Here is a 22770-nt window from a genome sequence, read left to right as displayed (position 1 = left end):
TCAGTTCCTGAGAAGGCAGTGTATTTCTCTGCTGTTTGAAAATTAAATTTTGCCTGAGATATTATGGTAAGCCTCGCATGGCCCTATAATAGAGTGAAGTTTATTTGTAGCTTGTTCATATTCCTCTCTATTCTTTGCCTTATCTGGAGAACTTTGGCTATCTTAAGTAAACTTCTGGGCTCCAACTTTCCCAATCATAAAATGGAATTAATAATAATAATTGCCAATTGTATGAGTTCTGGAAAGATTGGCCATTATCAAAATAATTATAAAATGTTTTATATAAAGTTGTAGGCCAAAGGAAACAGTAAGCATTTCTTATTAAAATTGACCAAGTGATTTAACCTCTCTGGGTCTTAGGTTTTCCAGTGTTAAAATATTTGTAGTATTGTTAGGAATGTTAGGAGACAGATCCTCTCAGTGCTGGTTGAAATAGAAATTGGTACAACCTTTCTGGAGAGCCAGTTGGCAGAATAGTTACAAGTTCTTTAAAATATGCGTACCTTTTGGCCCAAGGAACAAAATTGAACAGGTGTTCAAAAGTGTATCTTTAAGGATGTTTATCATGCTAATGTTTATAATGGCTAAAAATATTAAGCAAATGTTGAACAATAGGAAGTTTAGTGCATTCCAGTGGAATTCTATGCAGCTACTAAAGATGATGATAGTATCAATAGATCGTAATAGAGTTGGAAAGAAATTCACAGTGTCCTGTATTTGTGATCTGTTCCTCTTCAGTTTGGGCTACTGCAATCAGGTGTTGTAATTATGGTCACTTTTTAATTTTAAATATAGCGATAATAGCAGATAATTATTGAGCATGACACTATGGTAATAAGCTTTGTTCAAGTATTATCTCGTTGAACCTTCATATTAACCCAAGTAAGAATAATTTGGGACCTCCTTTTGCAGATGAAGAAACCAAGGCTCAGAGGAATAAAGTAACTTGTCCAAATCCTTAAATTCAGAGGTGGCAGAGTCAGACTTTGTACCCAGCCATTTGACTTCAAAGCCCACAGTCTGAAACCATGGGTTAGACCACCTCTGTAAACTATCTACCTGGGATAACCATTACAGGTCTATCATGAAAACTCCTTCACATGCTTTACTGTCACTGCACTCTTATTTGAGAGTCCTTTGGCCTGGGTATGTGGCAGAGGAAGGGGTGATTCACCCTTTAATCCAGAAGTCAGCAAACTCCAGCCTGTGGGCCAAAGCCAGCCTGCTGCCTGTTTTTGTAAAATGTGTTGTTCTAACGCAGCCCTGCTTACTCATTTAGGTCTTGTCTATGGCTGCTTTTACACTGCAAGGCAGAAATGAGTAGTTTCAATACAGACCATATGGCTTGCGAAGCCTCAAGTTTGTGTTATCTTGTCCTTCACCTAAAAAGTTTGCCAACCCTTGCCTTAATACATTAGAAATCTGGAAGAATGTGTGCCCCATTACAATGACCACTTTTCTTTCCTTGAAGAGAGTAATTTTTAACCAGTTTTAGGGTCACTGTCCTGCAGTAGGCTAGGCCACAGGCATACAGGCAGTTGCTGAAGGGTTTTCTGAGGAGGTGAACAAGAGCAGTCTATTTTGGGACTACTGAAGGCCCTCTGTGCATGGCTGACTGGCATTCTCTGGGCCTTCAGTGCTGTGAAACCGTGGAAGTTGCTGCTCCTCTGAGATGGGATGTGTATTCACAAATGAGGCACTCCATTAGTCATGGTGCATTTCCTGGGCCCTGGAGACATGGGCATGACATCACCAACGGCCAATGAGAAAGGATCCTCTGTAGCGGGAGCCCTCAAACCTCTTTAGGGGACTGTAGGCTGTGTGTTCTGTTCCTAGCCCTCGGGGTGTGATTTGAGACTGTCTTCCTCATCCAGCCTTATTCTGGGCACAAAAGTCTAGCTTCCAGACCCAAGAGGCCAGGATAAGCTTGAAAATCTGCAGAGCTGGAGGCAGATTCCCATTTAGTATTTTTTTCCAGGGCTCAGGTTTTTATTCCCACAGAGTTTTCCACTCCTAATGACGTTGTTACTTCATGTGGTGAAGGGTGGGTGGTGAAAGATGAAGTCTGCATTAGATAAAAGACACTTGGCAGTTAAAATTTCTGGGTAAGTATAGGTTGGTAGCATAACAAAATCAGAAGCATATTTTGTTGTTTTTTTACATTGCTTTTGTGTGTAGTTTAACATAATAAAACAACATCTTTTAACAGCAAAAGCTCCTAGCAAAATCAGTGTGGTTTAGAATAGGGGCAATTACCAAAGGAACTTTACTGAGGGGATTAGTAACTCATTAAATCTTTTATCTTCAAGAAGAAAAGAATTTTTTTTCAATTCTTTTTTCTTGGGACTTAAGCATCTTGGATAAAAATACTCCCCACCCCTGCTTCCTAATTTATGTATTTATTTATTTATGAAAATGATTGGTGGAATTAAGTCTCAGATAACTGCTTATTCAATGTACCAGAAATTTTATTGAGATCTTGTTTTATAATTGGTGGTAGCTCAATCTTTTGCTATTAAGGCATAATTGTAAAATTTCTCCTTTAAAAGGTATTCAGGCAAACCAAGGCTCAGGATTTAATGTGAGATTATACTGGACAAACTCTCATAGTTTAATTCAGGAACTGAACCCAAGAGTTGTGTTTTCCAGTCTTCATAGGCAACCTATGGTTGAATGAGAATGATTCCTTTAGTATTTTTTCATGTTTGAATCCTTTTTGATTAAGTCTAAGAGAAATTGGGAGGCAGACGTTTTTGTTAGTATGTATGTGTGGCTGCCACAAACCACAGATGATACCACTCCTATGACTTAAAAAAAATTCCTTGTAGTTTCTTCAAAATGAAGATGATTATTTTTTGTAATTATAGAGGTTTTTTATTTTAAAAATCACTGGAAAGCACATGAATTTATTCCTGTTTCTTAAATCAAAGGAATTTCCTCTAGAACTGTGTAATCTACCATAAAAGAGGATACTTTTTAACACTTCCGAGGTTCTCCCTCAAAGTTCTCTATGCAATTCAAAAAATTAAAATTTCAAAACAACTCTTGGACATACTAAAAAATATTCTTTTAGCTTTTATAGATAAAGGAACTAAGGTAAAAAAGATGGAATCTTTTGCCTTACGTCTTTCCTAGAAGCAGATATTGAATGCATAAATCATTCTCTTTTTTTAAAGATTTTATTTATTTATTTGTCAGAGAGAGAGAGAGAGAGAGAGCAAGCACAAGCAGTAGGGAGCTGCAGGCAGAGGGAGAAGCAGGCTCCCTGCTGAGTGAGGAGCCTGATGGCAGACTCGATCCCAGGACTCTGGGATCATGACCTGAGGTGAAAGCAGACACTTAACCTACTGAACCACCCAGGCATCCTGAATGCATAAATCATTCTTATCAAAATCCTTAAGAGGGCATTCCCCTGTACCTTTATATAAAATTGTTCTTGTTTTCCTTTGACAGCTTCACACTTTGCCTCATTAACAACAGGGCTTGTTTTTCACAATCCTGTGACTGGCACAGGAGAGCAGGTTTGTCTAGCCTAGGCAGAACTGGAAAGGGTCAGTTCCCTAAGGGATGAAGGTGTGGGGTGGGGGCTCCATGAGCTCTCCTGCCTCACTCTTGCAAGAGGACTTAATTCTCCTTAATGTCATTTCCCAATTTCTACCATCCTGAACTAATTTGCCACCTCTCAGAGGGTTGTCATGAATACTGATGAGTTTTAATATTGATAAAATGTGTAACCTTTTGGAATAAAGGTCTTTTTTTAATGCAAAAATTCAGGTTTTATTTTAACCTATTCTTACTTTGGTGGGAACTGATGTCAGGAAATTATAGGCAAACAAGAACTTTTGTTTTCTACCTCTTAGCGGAACAAAAATACACACAATGTGGCATTATCATTAGGCAAGACTTGCTTTTTTACATTTCACACAAGGATGCAATATTACCCCTTTTTGAACAAAATGCCCAGATTACTAAGGAAAACCATCTTTGGAGAAAGTGTTTAATAAGCATATTTTATTTAAATAAATCCTCCAGTAGGAATGGGAGAATTTACTGTCTTTTATCTAGAAGGATGCTGTGTAAGTAGTTATCTGTCAAATTTATCTGTGCAATTCACCAACATTTCCTCATTGGAAACATCAGTATTTCCACATCACAGTTTGGAAGAAAGGTCTTAAGAAAATAAAATAAATGTAAAAAAAAAAATTAAGAAAAATAAAGGTCTTATGTAAGCACCCAGTTCATATTGGTTCCACTACCACTGACAAACTTCTTGATTGGGTTAACCAGATCCCTGTTTTGGTGAGGACAGACTCTGGAGTGAGTCTGCTGCTGCCTTGAGCGCATACATCTGGTAATAGATGTTGATAGCCAGGTGATCCTTAAAGCAGTTACACAGTAACATCTCCTCAGTGCTTCTGTTTCCTGCTAATTTGGGGAGCAGCAGATGCCTGCCTCAAAACCCTCTTCCAGTGTTTGGCGTGCCATGCTGATCATCTTGCTAAGCCCTAAACTTTTCTTGCCGAAGAAAACTCTCAAAAGGCTAGTCCAGAATATGACAGCAAGAGGTCATGACAGATAGTCAGATTGGTTTATGAAATGTTAAGGATGAGTCATGTCACTCCTAAAGGGATTGGCATCAATTTATTACACAAAACCAAACACTGAAGAAAGAAAAGCCTTTAGTCTCATTAAAGAACCCAGACAAAAATCCCACTTAATCCATCGTGCTTTTCCTTTTCCTCTAACTCAGCTGGTGTGCAGGTGTAGGGCAGCTTGGCAGAAGCTTTGAACATTTGGAAAAAGAAGTCATTACTGAAAGTCACTGACACACACTTCCCTTGGAATGCTGCTGATGTCATGGAAAACGGGGACCTTAGCAATAACCCCTAACAACCAGAGCTACAGTAAACAGTAAATGTTACCTCCACTAAGGCATTGGTTTTTTAAAGAGTTTAACAGGCCAGGGCTTGCCAGCCACAACTCATAAAAGTATTCTTATAATTTTACCCTACTCTCTAAAAGCACCGGATGACCGCTGAGGTTTCTCTGCCACTTGGGGATGCAAAGCCAAATTCGTGTCAGTTTCAAGGTTCACTAATCAAAATTTACAGCATTTCTTTTCCAGTTCTCTTTATCCCCCCTGCCATGCTCATGGAGTTAGGCCTGGTAGATTTAATACTTTTTCAAAGAAGTCTCTTGTCTTAACTGAGTTGCCTCAGTTTCTGGTTAGGGGGTGAATCTATGCACTAGGTTTTGCCTAGTATTTTATTAGCCTAGTGGTTAACCCAGTCTGGTTAATTTGTAGCCCTCAATCTATAGGTTATATTCCAACCAATTTGAAGCAGTTGGACAAGAGTCACATCCTATAGTTCAAACTCTTAACTAGGCGCACAGCAAAAAAGCTAACAGCACGTGCTATCATAGAGAACTGCCAGGAATGGTTGCTGTTAACAGTTTAAGAAAGCAAAAGAAGACACAGAACCAAGAGATCATGAGGAATTTTCTCCCCTTGATTGGCTACCTTTTAGGAGAAGAGGCTGGTGGAATATTACCGTGTATCAAACCCAGTATGGCTTCTTTTAGACCTGTCCACACAGTGGGAAGAAGCAGATGCTAGCACTGCTTTTGCAATGAATTGTCAAGGTGACCATATCATTTACCATCCAAACTAGAATGCTTTTCAGAGTGAAGGGGTTCTATTAATGATGACTCTGTGACAATAGGATGAAACCAGGACTGCCCCTGGCAAAGGGGACACATGGGTACCTTCATCATTGTGCCAGCCCCCCATCCAGCCCAAGCCTTTTGAGGAGGCAATCTTGACAGTGCCAGAGAAAGCAGACCCATCGTGCAACCTGGATTGTCTCACTTACAAGAAAACAAGTCTTGTCTTAGAATTAGTAGGCTAAGTAATGAACTCTGTTACGATAAGATGTCCCTAAGTTAAAACCTCAAATAAAGTAAGCTTGAATTCACACTCTTAATCTACCCAGTTTTGAACATTACTTTTATTGCTATTGACCAGTGATTCTTAGAATGAAGTCTGAGATCCCTGGGGGTCCCAGGAGATCTTTTAAGGAGTCTGTGTGGTCTAAGTAGTTTCATCATAATATTAAGACATTCTATTTGCCTTTTTCATTCTCATTTTCTCACAAGTATACAGTGGAGCTTTCTAGGGGACCTGTGAAGTATGATATTATAACACCTTGAATGAAGAACCACATACCAAAATTTAGCTGTCATCTATTAAGCCAGACATTAAAGAGATTTGTAAGAATGTAAAACAGGGGCGCCTGGGTGGCTCAGTTGTTAAGCGTCTGCCTTAAGCTCAGGTCATGATCCCAGGTTCCTGGGATGGAGCCCCGCATCGGGCTCCCTGCTTGGCGGGAAGCCTGCTTCCTCTCCCACTCCCCCTGCTTGTGTTCCCTCTCTCTGTGTGTCTCTGTCAAATAAAAAATCTTTAAAAAAAAGACTGTAAAATAATATCATTATTCTATTTTAGAAAATAGTTATTTTTCATAAAAATACGTAATTTATGTTAAGATGTTATGGGTTTATTAGTGTTAGTGTTAGCCTGCAGTTAGTGCTCTGTGTAAAAATGGGGAGACAAAGCTCCTGTGACAAGTCTGAAAGTTACCGTGTTCTCTTATGTTTGGGTGTTACCTTAACATTATTGTTTGTTTTGTGTTAAGTCATTGTCTTTTGCTATATAATGTGTTCGAGTACTCTTTATTAAATAATTTTATTTTGACACAACAATGATGTAATTTTTCCTTCGGAATCACCCAGCATCTTGTTCTCTAGCCGTGCAGCTTTATTCATCAGCACATTGAACTTTTTTTTTTTAAGATTTTGTTTAATTAATTAATTAAATTTATTTATTTGATTTATTTATTATTTGACAGAGAGATGGCACGAGCAGGGGGAGTGGCATGCAGAGCGAGAGGGAGAAGCAGGCTTCCTGCAGAGCAGGGAGCCTGATGTGGGGCTCAATCCCAAGACCCTGGGATCCTGACCTAAGCCAAAGGCAGATACTTAACCAACTGAGCCACCCAGGCGTCCCTATTTCTTTTTCAAAGATGTAGCTACCATCCCCATATTTTCTGATATTCTTTTTTAACTATTGTGACTTACTGTATCAAATCAGCTGAATTTGACGCAAGTTCAAATTTCCAAGAATTAGCTCATCTCTCTGGACTTGAGATACCCTGCAGGTGTTTTTCTTTCCAGGGAGACAGAACTGTGACTGCAGTTCCTCCACAGGGCTCCTTGGGGCCCCTGCATAGTACCTGTGCGTCTCTTTAGAGTTATGTTGCCATTTTCTGGAATGTCCACAGTCTGATTATTGAGAATGGTCTCCATTCTCACAGTAGACATGGCAAAGAGAGGTGAAGTTTTTTAATAATTTCACATAAAATGGTTTCTATAGTACTGAAAAATATTTTTAGAAGAAGCCATAATTTGATAAAACCAAATCAATTGCTTAGTTATAACCTTACATGTAAACCAATATATTTCCCCTCCACACTTACAAACTCCTTTACAGAGTCCAAATCTTTTAAGCCTTTAAAAGTCACCTATTTCTTAAAGGGGATTAAAAGTACACTTATCAAGATGAGCACCGAGTAATGTACAGAATTGTTGAATCACTATATTGTACACCTGAAACTAATATAACACTGTTAACTATACTGGAATTAAAAAATTTCACCTATTTCTGAGAATGTGATTTTCTTCTCAGTATCAGAAATTATTTCCATTGGCAAAAAGGAAAAAAAATGTGAAATAATTTTTTGTATACAAGTTCAATTATTTCATAAATAACGTTTCATTATTTTTTATAGTTTTTTTCTTTCAAGTGAAAATATTATCTTCTGATCTTAAAATGTGTTCCTCGAGCTAGAAATACTACTTTTTAAAAATACCTGCTTAAGTCTGCCTTTGGCTCAGGTCATGATCCCCGGGTCCTGGGGCTCAGCAGGGAGTCTGCTTCTTCTTCTCCCTCCATCCCCTTCCTCCGCTTGTGCTCTCTCTCTCTCTCTCAAATAAATAAAATCTTAATAAAATAAAATAAAATAAAATAAAATAAAATAAAATAAAATAAAATACTTGCTTAATTTATTTATCTCCAAGACCTGAAATTAATCTACTACCTTATAAATCAACATGGCAGGCTACACCGAGGCCACAGTTTATTTGGGTAGCAGCGTTATCTTTGTGATTTAATAATAGTGACAATTATACATGACACATGAAAGTCAACATCTAAGTTGATGAAGCCCGTTTTCAGTGACATGCATTCTACTAGGTTTTAGGCAGCATCTTCTCAGAGGGCTATTAGTTATATAAATCTCCAAGTTTCTTTTTCTTGAGACCTAACATTTTGGATAATTACTTACCAAACCTATGTGTGAATTTTTGGTCAGAAAGCAGGAGGGTGGGGAGGGAGGGAAAAAGCATCATAATTCTTATTAAGTCCTCATTAAAAAAGGGATCGATGTGGGGAGACTGGCATGTTGTCTGAGATGGATCCGAAAGGAACACTGCTTTCTGTGAACAGGGCACTGGCTGGATGGGAAAGGGAGAGCTGGATGCTTGTCCCAACTTCACTACTCTCTAAATAACAGTGTGATTTCAGCAGATCACCTTACTTCTCTTAGCTGCCATTAGTTTCCCCATCTGTAAAATGAGGCTGGATTAGATCACCTCCAAGGTCCCTTTCAGCTCATCTAATTCTATGGTTTGTTTTGTACTCTGTCAGAATTTCATGTTCTTGAAGTCCCTAGTTGACAAATACGGTGCGGGAGGAAATGACACAGTCTTGAATAACCAAAATGGATTTTGTCCACACTTACGTGCTAATCCCCAAAGAAGAAGAAAATACAAACGAGCCAGGGGCCAAACATGAAAATGGTGACAGTGAGGAAAACATTGAAGCAGACAGCTGTAAGCTTCATTTCCTGGCCCGCCTGCCATGAGAAAGGCCGAGCCTGCCAAATCCTTCAGGCAATCAAGGCCAGAACTTTGGCTAGCTTGTATTTTGAGCTCCCCCCATACCACACACACAAACCGCACAGGAAAATTATCTCTCTCTCTTCATATTTGTGCCTTTTGGCTATACTTCTATGTATGCCAAGTTCTCGCTTAATCCCTTTCTTTCCAGCTGTCACTATATTCCGCCTGTTGCTCTCTGGGGCTTTGAGAAGCAGCTGCAGTCTTCAGTGGAGGCACAGTGGTGGCGGCCTTGGTGGTGGGGTGTTGTTAGGGTGTGTAGACTCAGTCGGAACCAAGTAAGTTTTACCTGGTTTATAGGCAGTTCGAACGGTGTTTTCCCTCTCCTTCCTTGGCAAGTGTCGGCACTGATGGCTTTACTATTTTTCCCCTCCCTTCCTCTTTGGGTCGGTTGATCCCCCTTCTACATTCCTCAGCCTTTTTGTCTGTGAACATCCTGTGGAAGATTTGGTTTGTCTTAGGTTCCTTTGCCAGGCTGCTCATTGTCTTTTATTTATTTTTTTCTTTTTTCCACATAAAACATATTCATCTATTGAGAGAGCTGAAGATGGATAACCAGAGCCTCTGTATTCTCTCACAAGCCTAGAAATTTGACCCCTTCTCGTCTCTGACAGTATATCCCAGACCATTAGGTCTCCCAAGGCCCAGAGAGCTCTTGGCTGTCCGCAGTCTATCAGGCCCCAGCTGGTAGAGAGAGCTAGCTCTAGTGTCCTTTCACCTCTGGCCTGTGCTACTTTCCCACGGAGCTTGTCTGCATACATCTCATATTGGCTCTTAGTGATGGCAGCTGAGCAAAGAGGCACTTGGTTCTCATCATTTTAGAAAACCAGGGAAGAATCAGGAAATCTTACTGAAGAATCTTGGCCAAATATAAGGAGAAGCCATGTATTATAAAGGTTTTAAATTGTTCCACTGTGCGCAGACTGACTTTGCTGGCCTGAATGTTAGAAGCAAAACAAAACAAAAATCCTATACAGTCATTGTCTTTTGTAGTACAGCATTTCTCTTTTGTTCATGAATAGAGGTCTTTTAGACACAAGGCGTTGTTCTTCTCTGCCACTCTTTCTAGAAACTCCATCAACTCTCTTGCCCTAAGCCTGGGTGTGCCAGTTCATACCTTTTTTTATATAAGAGGAATCCCACATAGTCTTCAGAACCTTGTGAAAAAAATAAAACTCAAAGTGTGTCTGTATGTGGGTTTGTCTGATGGTTTCTCATGTCTGTGTGTATTTTGTATTTTATTTCATATAATTTAAATGCTGATGTTCAATTCAAACAGGTGAGTCTGATCAAATTTTTTGGTGATAGGATCTTGTTTAACTTTATACATACTATAGAAAGTCTTTTTATTCATATTGGGAATACAATACTACTACATTTTCCTTTCATTTCTTCCTGTTTTCCTTAGTCCTGGACTTGTTTGGCTATATTGTTCCTAATACCCAAGTAACCCTCTGTCACTCATCCTTTTCCCCCAGTCCATATTTTTTGCATTGTGGCTGGAAGGTCCCCTAGATGTTAACTATCCAAACTCTTTGCTTTATAGATGACAAAAAGAAAGTCTACAAAAGAGACATGATTAGGCCAAGGTCACGTACCCGCTACAGTCTGGGCTCATAAGTGTTTTTCTGCTATACTACCCCAGGCTGCCCATGTCAGGAATTTTCCAGAGCACTAGACTAGTAATAAGTACTTCAACAGCAGGTGAGTGCATCCTACTGGAAAGGGCACAGGTTTTAGAGCCACATTTGGGTTTGAATATCTTGCTCTACCCCCTATTGGCAGGGTAAATTGGGCCAGTAACTAAAACTTTTGGGTTCTCTTTCTTCCTCTTTAATATGGGAATAATAACAATAATACGTTAGAGTTATTGTGAATATTGGATTGTATAATCTGTATAAAGTGCCTGTTATACATATGTTCAATAAATTATTAGTTATAAAAATCTGATCATAGGGAAATGTTATATGCACAAATAATAATTTCAAATAAGTATTTTATAAATGGCTGTTCTGACCCTCCCTTATTCAGTAGTATTCTCCTAAACTCAGCATTGAAGTATGAATGAAGTGAGTTGTCTGGAAATGAATTCCTGCAAGTTATTTATACCATGACTGTGATTCATGCATTTCCCTTTTCTTTATGGCTTTCATTTGTACTTGTCCAAAAATTTTTGTACAAGTTGAACTCACCCAAAGAAGACATCTGGAGTGTACTTGGTTTTACCCCCTGCTTTTCTTTTTAGCTAAACTCTAGGATATAAATCTAATATATAATCTATATAGAATGTTATATTCATATTTTTGAGAAGTTTGAGATCTTTAGTGTTATGCTGAAACTCATTGAACTGTGTAGTGAGTGGCTTCGGTCTAAAATTATATGTGCCTGTTTGCAGTAGAGGTAGAAGTTATCTTATGGGGGCTCCTGGGTGGCTTACTCAGTTAAGCATTCTGGCTCTTGGTCTCAGCTCAGGTCTTGATCTCAAAGTCATGAGTTCAAGCCCCGTGTTGGGCTCCACACTGGGAGTGGAACCTACTTAAAATAAATAAATTAATAAATAAATAAGTAAGTAAGTTATCTTCTGTTCAACACAAAGGGGGCCCAAGATTGTTCTGTTAAAAGGAAGCGGAACTGCATTGTCTGAACCCAGTAGTATGGAGAGAAGGAAGGAGTTAGAAAATAAAGCTCAGTTTGAATTAGCAAAGTCCAGAAGCAGCAAAAGAAAGTTTGGAAGCTTCAGAATTAGTAATTCAGGGGAATTTCAGTTGAGGGCCCCTCAGATTGCATAGGTGTCATTGGTTGACTGGAATTCACTTAAGCTTGAAGTGGATGGAAGGACTTCGAGAAAATAGGAAGAATTTTACTTCTCTAATAAAGAGAGGGCTCAGGAGAAGGAGCTTGGCTTAGATTTTAGACAGACATCAAGAGAACCGGTGGGGTCCTCTTTATGGAACTCTTGATTGCAGAGGGACTTTCAAGCTTATGTAATTTGGTCCATAACTATGATTAGACACGTAAAAGGTGTGTAAACACTCTTAGGGTTTTCTTGATTACTTTTTCAGTAAGATGAAAGGGAAAGAGAATGTAGCAGTGATTAAGAATTAAATGGTTGTTCGTTGTGCCTGTTTGTACCAAATGTCCTGTATTAGATTAAAAGCCTTGCGCCAGTTGTTTCTTATAGATAAAAAGTATGCATGATTTTGGAAGGATATTGGACAATCAAGTATGGCCAGGAAGTAGAAGGTGCTATTTTGCTGTATTTTGGGTTCATCCAGATAGGATCAAACCAGAGGAATTTGGCAAGCACTGGGGCTCACCACTTAACCGCACTGAAATAGTTGTGGTAGCAAAAGAATTTCTCCAGGAGTCTTACTCCACTTGAGGCATAACAGCCAGAGATTCCTGGCCCTTGAGGGTAGAGTGCCAAAGTTGATAAATTTTAGAACAATCAACTGTAGTCTATAAATTCAGGAGACATTATTCAATTAGATGATACTCCCCATAGTTTTCATACAGAAAAAAATACTATGAATAAATGTATCTTCAGAATAAGCTCTTCCCTAATCTCATGTCCTCCCATCAAGGTCTAATATACTACCATTTAATAAATGAGAAGATTATAAAAGAATTTTACTTTAAGAACTTGTGTTTGGCTTCTTTTGTGTTCTTGAAATTCTGACATATTAACCTTGCCATTTTTTAAAGGTTTTTGGCAAGGGCTCTCCATGACCTAAAATTTGCCTTCCTGTTTAATCATTTTCTGAGCTTTTTTATACTCTAGTGAAGTAAACTACACCTGCCACTACACTTTATCATCCTCAGTAGTATTTATTCCTTGTATTCTGACATCTATCCTGATATTATCCAATTGTATCCCTTTCAAGTGCTCAGTCTACTGACTTACATACATTAGGTTTTTATTAAATATTTTCTGTTTAATGGGAATGAAGAAGTAGTTCTCTCTCTATATATGTTTTAAGATTTTATTTATTCGGCAGAGAGAGACACAGCGAGAGAGCGAACATAAGCAGGGGGAGTGGGAGAGGGAGAAGCAGGCTTCCCGTGGAGCAGGGAGCCTGATATGGGTCTCAAACCCAGGACCCTGGGATCATGACCTGAGCCAAAGGCAGATGCTTAATGCCTTTATGTGAGCCACCCAGGCACCCCAGTTCTTTATATTTTAAACAACTGAGTATTGTGGAGAGAGACTTAGAATCCAGTAGGAAGGAACTGTGACTAAAGAGTGAAACATGAGACCAAAATTGGGAGCTTTAAAAAAATTTAACAGCTTTAGTGAGTCATAATTGATGTCCAATAAACAGCACATCTTTAGCACAATTTGATAAGTTTTAACGTATGTGTACACCAAGGAAATCATCACCATAATCAAGATAATGAACATATCCATCATTCCCAAAAGTTTCCACATGGCTGTTAATCCATCTCTCCATCCCTCTCCATCTTAACCTCCTCATGCAAACTGTTTTGTCACTAAAGATTTGTTTGCATTTTCTAGAGTCTTATATAAATGAAATCATACGGTATAAACTCTTTTGTTCTGGCTTTTTCACTCAGTTTAATTATTTTGAGATTCATCCATGGTGTTACATGTACCAATACTTCATTCCTTTTATTGTTAAATAGTATTCCATTGTATTCATATACCACAATTTGATTATCTGTTCACATATTGATAGACATTTTGGGTTCTTTCCCGTTTATGGCTATGACAAATAAAGCCACTATGAACATTTGGCTCTAAGTTGTTGAATATAGGTATGCTTTCTTTTCTTGTGAGTAAATACCTGGGAGTAGAATGACTAGAACATAGGATAACGTATGTTTAGCTTTGTAAGGAACTGCCAAATGTCTTCCAAAGTGACTGTACCATTTTGCATTCCCACCAGCAATGAACTAGTGTTGTTGCTTCACCAGTATTTGATGATTTCAAGTGTTTTGAATTTCAGCTGTAGGTGTATAGTGGTATATCATTGTTTTAATTTGCAATTCCCTAATGACGTGAGGTTATAAATCTTTTCATGTATTTATTTGTCCTCTGTGTATCTGCTTTGGTGAGGTGTCTCTTCAGATTGTTCACCTATTTTTAAATCAGATTGTTTGTTTTCTAATTGTTGAGTTTAAGGGTCCCTTGATTATTTTGGATACACGTTCCTTATCAAATACGTGTTTTGCAAATATTCTCTCTCAGTCTGTGGAGTGTCTTTTCATTCTTTTAATAAGTGTCTCTTGCAGAGCAGAGGTTTTCAACTTTAATGAAGTTCCAGTTAACAATATTTTCTTTCATGGATAGTGCTTTTGGTGTTAAATCAAAAACTCATTGCCAGGCCCAAAGTCATTTAGACCTTCTCCTATATTATATTCTTTTATATAGTTTTATAGTTTTATGTGTGCGTGTGTGTGTGTGTGTGTATGTGATTTAAGGATTTATTTATTTATTTGAGAGAGAGAGAGAATGAGAGAAAGCATGAGCAGGGTAAGGGCAGAAGGAGAGGGAGAGAGAGAATTCTCAAGCAGACTCCCTGCTGAGCACAGAGCCCAATGTGGGTCTCAATCCCAGGACTCTGAGATCATGACCTGAGCCGAAATCAAGAGTTGGCCGCTTAACTGACTGAGCCACCCATGTGCCCCTAGTTGTGTGTGTGTGTGTGTGTGTGTTTACGATTGTATTTCTTTATTTGAGAGAGACAGAGAGAAAGTGCACAGGAGGGGGAAGGAGCAGAGGGAGAGGGAGAAGCAAGCTCCTCACTGAGCAAGGAGCCTGACGTGGGGCCAGATCCCAGGACCTCGAGATCATGACCTGTGCTGAAGGCAGCCGCTTAACAGACCCCCCCCCCCCAGTTTTGTATTTTATATTTAGTTCTATCATTCACCTTGAGTTAATATTGTGAAGGGTGTAAAGTCAGTGTCTAGATCCATTTTTTTTTTCATGTGAATGTCTAGTTGTTCCAGCATCACTTCTTGAAAAGACTATTCTACATGGAATTGCTTTGCTCCTTTGTCAAAATTCAGTTAACTATATTTATGTGAGTCTGTTTCTGGGCTCTCTATTCTTTTCTGTTGATCAAGTTATCTATTCTGTCACTAATACCACACTCTCAAATTACTGTGGTTTTATACTGTTTTGAAGTCCAATAGTTTCAGTCCTCCAACTTTGTTTTTCATATTCCATGTTGTGTTGGCTATTATGGGTCTTTTGCCTTTTGCTATAAACTTTAGAATTAGTTTGTCCATATTCATAAAGTAACTTGTTGGGATTTTGATTAGGATTGCATTGGATCTATAGATTGAGTTGTGAAGAACCAACCAAGAACCAACATCTTGACAACAGTGAGTCTTCGTATCTGTGAACATGGAATATTTCTCCCACTTATTGAGATCTCTTTTGATTTTTTTCATCAGAGTTTTATAGTTTCCTCATATAGATCTTGTACATACTTTGTTAAGTTTATTACCTAAGTGTTTCTCTCTCTCTCTTTTAAATGCTAGTGTAAAATGTTGTGTTTCAAATTTCAAATTCCAATTGTTCATTGCTGTTATGTAAGAAAACAATTGACGTTTGTACATTAACCTTGTATCCTGTCTTCTTTTGGATTAACTATTTTTTTTACAATTTCATTTTACCTTCTTTATTGCCTCAGTAGCTATAACTCTTTGTTTAGTTATTGTTGTGGTTTCTTTAGGATTTATAGTATACATCTTACTACAGTCTACCTTTGTGATATTATGCCACTTTACAGATAGTGTAAGAAACTTATAGTGGCCTTGCAGTGTTGTCACACATTTTACTTACATATAAGTTACACATAAGTTATAAATCCCACAATACAGTTTTGTTTAAGCAATTATCTTTAAAATATATTTAAATAATAAAAATGTCTTACATATTTACCAGTAACTATCATTTCCATTGTTCTTTATTCCATTGGGTAGATCCCAGTTTCCACCTGGTGTTATTTTCCTTTCACCTGAAGTTCTTATTTTATCATTTATTGTGGTTTACATCAGCTGGTGATGAATTATTTTAGCTTTTGCATGTCTGAAGAGGTCTTTATTTTATCTTTGTTTTTTGAAAGATAGTTTTGCTGGGAATGGAATTCTAGGTTGGCAGTTTTTTTCTTTTAGTTTTTTAAAGTTGTTCCACTAAATTTCACTCTTATTGTTTCCAACTAGAAACTGCACTCATCTTTATCTTTGTTTCTCTGTACATAACATGTCTTTTTTCTCATGTTCCTTTTAAGTTTTTCTCTTTTCATTGGTTTTGAGCAGTTTAATTGTCATGTACCTCCATGTAATTTTTTTCATGTTTTTTATGCTTGGGGTTTGTTGATGTTTTTTGATATGTGGATTTATAGTTTTCATCAAATTTGGAAAAATTCTGGCCATTATTTTTTCAAATATTTTTTTCTTCTCTCTTCACCTCTTCTTCCTTGGGGACTTCTGTTACACATATACTAAGCCACTTGAAGTTGTCCAGCAGCTCACTGATTCTCTTTTCATTTTTGTTAAATTTTTTTTCTCTCTGTCTTTCATTTTGGATAGTTTCTATCATTATTCCTTCAAATTCACTAATTGTTATTGTCTACTTCTATTGTTACTCGTTTCTATTTTTATGTCTTCTAGTTCTTCAATGTATAGTCTACCATTAGTCCCATCCAGTGGATTTGTTATTTTGTACATTGTATTTTTTGTCTCTAGAAATTTGATTTTGGGTGTTTTTTTGTTTGTTTGTTTGTTTTAGTATCTCTACTTAACATTTAAAACAAATGGAATATAGTTACAATAATTATTTTAATGTCCTTGTCTGCTCATTCTAGCATCTATGTCAGTTCTGAGTCTGTTTCTATGGACTTTTCTCCTCATTAATGGGTGTTACTTTCTGCTTTTTTGCATGTCTGGTTATCTTTGATTGGATGCCAGACATTGTGAATTTTACCTTCTTGGGTACTGTATATTTTTGTCTTCCTACAAATCTTGAGCTTTGTTTTGAGATGCAGTTAAATCATTTGGAAACAGTTTGATCCTTTTGGATCTTGCTTTTAAGATTTGTTTTGGCAAGACCAGAATCGTTTAATTGAAAGCTAACTATTCTCCACTATTAAGGCAAGACCCTTCTGAGTACTCTTCCCAGTGCCTCATGAATTATAAAGTTTCTAATCTGGTTCATGGGAATATCCCTGTCTGAGTGCAATGTACTCTTTTCTGTACTTCTTTCAGATCATTCTCTCTCTAGCCTCAAGTAGTTTCCTCACATGTCTGCATTAATCAGCACGCTGCTGAAGATTTGAGGGGATTCTCCACAGATCTCTCTTGTGAACTCTAGTACCTTGTTCTTTCCAGATCGTCAGCTCCATCTCCTCAATTCAAGGAGTCTGGACTCTACCTGGGTTCTCTCTCCCTGCACCACGGTCTGGAAATTCTTTCAAGGCAGTAGGTTGGGGCAGTCATAAAGCTCTCCTTGTTTGTTTTCCATTTCTAAGGGATCACCGTCCTTCAGTGCTTGGTGTTTAAGTGTCTTGAAAAAAGTTTGTTTCATATGTTTTGTCTTTTTTTTTTTTTAAAGTCATTGTAATTTGTTCACCTGAAATTATCAGCTTTTGTCAATTACGAAGCCATTTTTTGCCATCAGTATGTTGTGATCATTCTTTTTTTTTTTAATTTTTTTTTTTTAAAGATTTTATTTATTTATTTAACAGAGATAGAGACAGCCAGTGAGAGAGGGAACACAGCAGGGGGAGTGGGAGAGGAAGAAGCAGGCTCACAGCGGAGGAGCCTGACGTGGGGCTCGATCCCATAACGCTGGGATCACGCCCTGAGCCGAAGGCAGACGCTTAACCGCTGTGCCACCCAGGTGCCTCCATATGTTTTGTCTTTTAAAAAACCTTTTGATTGTTTTAGGTCATAGGGTAAATCTGGTCCCTCTTACTCTATCTTGGTCAGAAACAAAAGAGCTTCTTTTAAGTTTTCAGAGGTGGCTTTAGAAATGACCAGTAGCAAAACAGGGAGTCTCTAAGTGAAATATCCATGATGATCAAGAGTTTGGAAGGAGAATTCATCTCAGAATTACTATTATCTATTTTTCCTTCTACTCAAATACTTGACAAATATCTGCCTAATGAAATTCCTTGTATACACTGTCCACCATATCAATGGGTAGGTTATTGAATTTTAGGGGAAAAGACATACAGAAGTCACTAGAATTATAAGTTTCATAGAATCCATTCTGTAAAAAGGAAATGATGCAATGGGAACCAAGTTGGTATCACAGTACGGTATTATTTTAATTTCTTTGTATCAGCAAATAGCTGTGAGATTTGTGTTTTTGCTTGTTCTTTTCCTTCCTTCCTTCCTTCCTTCCTTCCTTCCTTCCTTCCTTCCCTCTTTTCTTCCTTCCTTCCTTTCTGTCTTTCTCTTTCTTTCTTTTCCTTCCTTCCTTGATTTCCCTTTCTTTCTTTCTTTCTTTCTTTCTTTCTTTCTTTCTTTCTTTCTTTCTTTCTTTCCTCCTTCCTTCCTTCCTTCCTTCCTTCCTTCCTTCCTTCCTTCCTTCCTTCCTTCTTTCCTTTCCTTTCTCTTTCTTTCTTTCTTTCTTTCTTTCTTTCTTTCTTTCTTTCTTTCTTTCTTTCTTTCCTTTACTGGGAAGCCACAGTGATCTTTGGCAAGAAAAGTGGCAGGAAAAAATATCAAAAAGCTAAAGAAATGTAGATTATCTCCTTTCAGTTCTTACAACCCTTGTAATGTCAGCCAAGTCAATAAATGTTTGCAAAAATCCAACCGGAATGTGATAAGGTAGTTGCTGCAACTGCTTTCTCCTTTTATAGTTAGTTTGAAAAGTAGAAAAGTTCATGGATAAACAGCAGTGATTAGAATGCAACTGTGAATCTAGGGTGAGTTTCAGTTTGACTAGGTCTTCAGAGCAGATAGAGACCCTTCTAAAGTTGACTAGAAAGACCTAAAGACCTGGAGTTCATCTGCCCAGTATATGTGGCTAATTAACACTTAGAGTTTCTTCAGTTGGGGCTAGTGAAGTAAGACCTAGATAATATCTTGTAAGATCTTTTTTCCCCCCTTCTCTTGTACTTCTTGGAAGAGGGGCTTGGACTATTGAATTGGAATGGAACAATTAAAACAGACTTTAAAATGAAGCTCTGACATGCTGGCTGCTTGCCTGCTCTGTAGGGGTAGCTCTGGTTCCAGGGAGAGAGAATGCTTTTTTGTTTATTTGTTTGTTTCCGACGATTTCCCGCGTCATCACATTTTTTTGTGAGCCAAGTGTTTGAGGTTGGTGATGTTGACAGAGCCCTTGGAGAATGGAGGGAGTTCATCTCCACAGAGAAAGCCTTTTGTATTTCAAGTTTTAAAATTCCAGAATATTTTTCGATTACATTGCTATTCTTAGTTTTGTTTTGGTTTTTTTTTATGCCCTTTTGTGGGGGAAGACTGGTCTCCCCTTTATCTAATTATCAGCTTTTAGGTGGATCCCTCTTTCGAGTCAAGAAAGCACTTCAGAAAAATGATTTCTCTTGGCATTTTTGAAACTTGGAACAGCATGTCTTGCTCTGCTTAGGTCTTAGTTTGGTAAGTTGTACATGCAATATACTCAGAAGGCTTAGGTATTTTTATTATTATTATTATTATTATTATAATTATATGTTCTATGTTTATTCATATTTAATTTCACTATAATAAGGTCATTGCATACCAAGTGACATTTATTCAGGAAGTATTTGGGAAAATATAAAATATATTTGAGCTGTAATGAATTTTGATGATTTACATTTATTAACAAATTTCCTTTTATTAGTAATTCACCCAAGACTGTTTTTGACAGTTTGAAAACAGAAACTTTGATACTTTTTTTTTTTTCTGGTGAGATTTTGAACTTTTTTACATAAAGTATAAACTCTTGTTCATAATTGAGTCCTCAACCTGGCTGCATGCATCTCTGATTGAAAGAAGAGTATTGCAGGGGGCTGCCTTTGGCTTAGGTCATGATCTCAGGGTCCTGGGATTGAGGCCCACAGTGGGTTCTTTGCTCAGCAGGGAGTTTGCACCTCCCTCTCCCTCTGACTCTCCCCACAACTCATATTCTCTCTCTCTCTCTCTCTCTCTCTCTCTCTGTCATAAATAAATAAATAAATAAATAAATAAATAAATAATAAAGTCTTTAGGGAAAATGAAAGATGATATTGCAGTTTATAAAGGACTTGTGGTAGGTGGAGGTCATGGTGTTGGGAAGGTGGGAACTGGGGGAGAAATTGAGGTACCCAAATATTTATCTAGCTTCTATTATGTGCCAGGTGCTCAGACAAACATCTGTATTTATCCTTTTATAAATTGCCATTTCTGAATCTCAGAAAATGATTATGATTAGATGGGATTTAGAGAAGAACTAGAAAATATTATTTTTTTAACCTATACCTATAAAAGAGTGTGATTAAAAGCTCATTTAATATGAGTGCTTCTTTTTCTTTCTCCACTTTAAACGTTTTCTATAAGCTAATCAATAGATGATTAACATTTTTAAGCACATTATATGAAAGGGGTGGCATTATGAAAATGGGGACACTAAATAGAGTAATAGAATAAAAGGTAAGGAATTAAGTAGTCTAAGAATTTTAGAACTAAAAATAATTTTAGAAACCACTTTGGACCATGTATTTCATGTGGCGGTTGAGAAAAGTGCTGTCCTGAAGCCTATCAGCCTTGCCCATAGAGCCAGTTAGTGCAGATAAAAGAAGAGAACCTAGGTTGCATAACTGCCAGTTCACTATCCTTTCTCCTGTATCCTAATTCTGTTTTCTGCCTTATTTTAGAAGCAACAATCCACATGAGCTCTACATCCTGAATACGAACAATAATACTAGGAATAACAAACTATTATGTTTAAAAATATAAATTAAACCTGTTAGCTGGTTGTTGATTTCTATTTGGCTTGTCAAAAAGCCTTAGGGAGCCAGGTGTTAGATAGGTCATGGCCTCTAATATTATTTTCAAAATTGGATAAAGTAATTGGAGAAGAATCCCCTTATGTAAGCTTTTAAGCTATTCATTTGAATGTTTAGGTAGTTGTCATCTCTGCTCTAATGGTTCTAGAAGACATTGCTCAGGTCATACCTTACTATTTTTGAGACATAGGAAGAGAAAGAGCCTTTGCCCTGATGTATCCTATGAAATGAATAATAGGCAACATTTAGGGAAGCCTCGTTCATGCAGACTGTTCTCACCACACTTTTTCCATGGCCTTTTTTTTTCCTTCCCCCACACCATCCCAGCTTGCCTTGACTAAATGCAATGAACAGAAACCATTGTATGAATCGGAAGGAAAGTGTCTTAAATATATGAAGTTATAATGACTTGGTAAGTGCTATAAAAATATTCTGCAACTGAGTTAGAAATTGCATCATCCATGCCTGTGGCACTATGGACTGGGCCCAAATGGTGTAATTCTCCAGTGTAATACTGGAGTAATTTTTGCATCTGCCAAGTAAATAGTTTAAATTTCAAACCTATGAAATGGCAAGCTATAATTGTTCAATTCCAGTGAACCACAGGTGTGTTTAATTTCCTTCCTTTACTTCCTACTGTCTTCTTTTAGGTAGGCTGACCCAACTAAATTAAGATTGTGCTCTTGTGTGAATCTACAAGGTGAGATTTAAAGTCAGTCCATATACTTGAAGGCCTACATATTATATAGCACTGCTCTTTTAAAAGCACAAACTCCTTAATAGAGAATAAGTCCATTTTATTTACGGAAAATAACCATTTACACCCACATATGTTGATAGAAGTGGCATATTGTGATGACAGAACACAGGGAATCACAAAATGTGGACTTATTTTTGCACCTACTATTGATTTTTCATTTGAATCTGGCTTGAATCATTTCCTTTTTCTTTAATTTTTGTATCTGCTAAACGTGAATAATAATACTTCCATTCGCCACATAGAGGTGCTGGGAGAATGAAAGATAAATTCTTCAAAGCACTTTGAATTGCTTAAAAGGAAGACTTTTTTAAACAAGTTGATTCCATTTGCTATCCTGTTGTTTCTTATGTTCAAATACCACAGTGTTAGAAGAGGCTTGAAAGGTTTGCCTATTTTTCATAATTTTATTCGTAAGTGAGGAGGTTAGTTATAGTTGCCTGTGTTTTACAAACAAGGAAATTGAAGCCCCAAAAGATTTGTTTATTTTTGGGCTTAAAGTGAAAAGCTCTTTATGAGAATTGGGGGAAATTTGTTGGAATATAGATGCAGTAAGATTGGCCATGAGTTGATAATTATTGAAGCAGTTAACGAGTACATGGGGGATCATTATATTATCCTGTACACCTTGTGTATGTTGGAAATTTTACATAATAAAAAGTTAAAAAATAATAGCACCTGTTTTTATTTATGAAGGCCTTTAAAAAGCTGTTGAGTCCTTTATCTCTCAGGTATAGAGAATACTTTATTTCTTACGGTTCAGCAAAAAATTTGAAAAAAATCTTATATGCATGAACCTATGAGCAGAGACGTTTTAGTTTTTCATATTCAACTTTTATATTCTATTTCCAGTGCTTTCTAAACCACTTGCTGCTTTTAGAACTTTTAATTTAATATGCTATTTTAAAAATTTTTTAAATTTTTATTTGAGTTTTATTTTTTTTTTAAGATTTTATTTATTTATTTGACAGAGAGAGAGACGGCCAGCGAGAGAGGGAACACAAGCAGGGGGAGTGGGAGAGGAAGAAGCAGGCTCCC

At 37.4% G+C, this 22770-nt stretch overlaps 1 protein-coding gene and 1 long non-coding RNA gene across 22 annotated transcripts in view; one reads left to right on the top strand and one right to left on the bottom strand.

Annotated features, from left to right (window-relative positions):
- The window catches only part of RAD51B (RAD51 paralog B), a 716334-nt gene that overhangs the window by 253674 nt on the left and 439890 nt on the right, over positions 1–22770 (top strand). The gene's annotated exons all lie outside the window — the stretch shown is intronic.
- The window catches only part of LOC125282845 (uncharacterized), a 75149-nt gene that overhangs the window by 51549 nt on the left and 830 nt on the right, over positions 1–22770 (bottom strand). The gene's annotated exons all lie outside the window — the stretch shown is intronic.

This window comes from Ursus arctos, unplaced genomic scaffold (genome assembly GCF_023065955.2).
Source record: "Ursus arctos isolate Adak ecotype North America unplaced genomic scaffold, UrsArc2.0 scaffold_25, whole genome shotgun sequence".
NCBI classification, from domain to species: Eukaryota; Metazoa; Chordata; class Mammalia; order Carnivora; family Ursidae; genus Ursus; species Ursus arctos.
The sequence above is the reverse complement of the archived record's forward strand: the minus strand, read 5'-3'. Positions and strand labels throughout refer to the sequence as shown.